The sequence below is a fragment of the Lemur catta genome, chromosome 7 (genome assembly GCF_020740605.2).
Source record: "Lemur catta isolate mLemCat1 chromosome 7, mLemCat1.pri, whole genome shotgun sequence".
Taxonomy (NCBI): Eukaryota; Metazoa; Chordata; class Mammalia; order Primates; family Lemuridae; genus Lemur; species Lemur catta.
In genome coordinates this window covers 83,039,026-83,041,403 of record NC_059134.1, presented here as the reverse complement: position 1 = coordinate 83,041,403, position 2,378 = coordinate 83,039,026, and the positions used below count along the sequence as shown (strand labels likewise).

The 2,378-nt window shown below is 39.5% G+C and overlaps 1 pseudogene; it reads right to left on the bottom strand.

The window, feature by feature from the left end:
* Positions 1-429: 429 nt before the first annotated feature.
* On the bottom strand, positions 430-528 carry LOC123643073 (annotated as a pseudogene).
* Positions 529-2,378: the final 1,850 nt, after the last annotated feature.

The following is a 2,378-nucleotide window of genomic DNA, read 5'->3' as shown; positions in this document are numbered from 1 at the left end:
TGGCTAACTAGAGAGGGAGAGGGAATTGGTGGGTCTAACCTCTTAAACAGACTTTCAAGTAATCATCCTGTTTTTGGCTTCACCTGTACCTTCAGCTTTAGCGGTCCCAGATATCATCAGACCCTTTGATGGCAGGAGAGGGGAGAAAGAGTAGAGAGTTATGTAAATCCAATTGTGTCTCAGTTTTTATTGCTGACTTAGCTTTCTCAGGTCTGGTAATATATTTCTACTCCTCTATCTGCCTGTCAAAAAACAAAGTTTTGTTGTTTTTGTCTCATCTCCCATTCTTTTTGTCCTAAGGCTTATGCCTTAAATCACCCACTGTCATTTTAGTAGAGTGGAACTAAATACCTGTGTTCAACCCACTTTCTTTATTTGGAAGACTCTGAGTTCTGTTTTTGTTATTGTTGATAATCGGTGTTTTTTTTTTTAAATATGAAATACTTCATGTGCATGTCATCCTTGCGCAGGGGCCAGGCTTATCTTCTCTGTATCGTTCTAATTTTAGTGTATGTGCTGCCAAAGCAAGCATTGATACTAATTTTTAATAAAACCTTAACATAAATATTTTCTGTTATTATAAACTCTTCAAACACAGTTTTGAGAGGCAATATAATGTAGTTGTTCAGAGTGCAACTCTGGAACCAGATTACTAGGTTCTACCCTTTACTGTGTAACCTTGGGCAAGTTACTTAATTTCTCTATGCCTCAGTTTTCTCATTTAGAAACGGAAATAATAATAGTAAATATCTTACAAAGTTGTTTGGAGAACTAAATATAAAGTGTTAGAAGAAAGTCTTGCATGTGTGAAGTGCCCAACAAATATTAGCCATTATCATTTTAAGTGGTTGCATGCATATATTCCATTAGGTAATGATAAATTTTTTGGTTTTTTTTGAGACAGAGTCTTGCTCTGTCGCCCAGGCTAGAGTGAGTGCCATGGCATCAGCCTAGCTCACAGCAACCTCAAACTCCTGGGCTCAAGCGATCCTCCTGCCTCAGCCTCCTGAGTAGCTGGGACTACAGGCATGCGCCACCATGCCTGGCTAATTTTTTCTATATATATTTTTAGTTGGCCAGATAATTTCTTTCTATTTTTATTAGAGACAGGGTCTTGCTCTTGCTCAGGCTGGTCTTGAACTCCTGACCTTGAGCGATCCACCTGCCTCGGCCTCCCAGAGTGCTAGGATTGCAGGCGTGAGCCACCGTGCCCGGCCACAAGACTGTCTTGATTGTGGTCATAGTTACATGAAACTATATACATGATCAACTTGAATAGGAGTATATATACAGATGCACACAAATGAGTGCCTGTATAACTGGTAAAATCCTCAAAATCTCAGTGGATTTCACCAAAGTTAAATACATGTTTTTTTATATGGTACTATTATTATACAAGATGGGAACATTGGGAAAGGGGTGCTGAGTGAATGGTGCATAGGACTTCCTGTACATTTGTTTGCAGTTACCTGTGAATTGATAATTATTTCAAATGGAAAAGTTGAAAAGTTTCTTGCAGCCTGACTTATACATTTTCTGAGTTGAGAAAACTATTTAAGTCCCTTGGTTTTTAATAAAAGGCAGTTTTCCCAGGCTGCTTCTTCCAACTTTGTTAAGTTTAAAGACTGCATTATGGCCAGGCATGGTGGCTCATTCCTGTAATCCTAGCACTCTGGGAGGCCAAGATGGAAGGATCGCTTGAGGTCAGGACTTTGAGACCAGCCTGAGCAAGGTTGAGACCCTGTTTCTACAAAAAAATAAAAAAATTAGCCAGGTGTGGTGGTGGGCACCTGTAGTCCCAGTTACTTAGGAGGCTGAGGCAGGAGGATTGTGCTTGAGCCCAGGAGTTTGAGGTTGCAGGGAGCTATGATGATGGCACTGCACTCTAGCGAGGGCAACAGAGTGAAACTCTGTCTCAAAACAGAAAAAAAAGAAAAAATATTGCATTGCTATTAATTAGTGTTCAAGTCACCCATCATTGTTGCAAAGTAGCTTTATGTGAAGGCAAAGTTTAGGAAGCAGAATGTGTATCCCAGCCCTGGCATGAAGCAACCAGTGAAGGGCCAAGCCTTGCCTGCAAGATTATGAACACAGCCTTTAGGAGACTGATGTTTAGAGGCAGAAAATCTTAAGCTTTGAGGGTACTCCACTACCAGAAAAGGCCTCAGCCATAGAGAAACAGAATAGGACCATTGTTGTTGAGTGTTTTCTGTATCAGAGTCAAGAGTGGTAACAAAACAGTTATTTGGTGCTGAACTTGGAAGATTACAGAATATAGGTTGTTGTGTTTTTATGGTAACTATCCTTTTACTTGAAAAACCTAGATAAATGATTTTTTCAGTTAAAACGTTTTTATATTACAGGAAATAAATATTAAA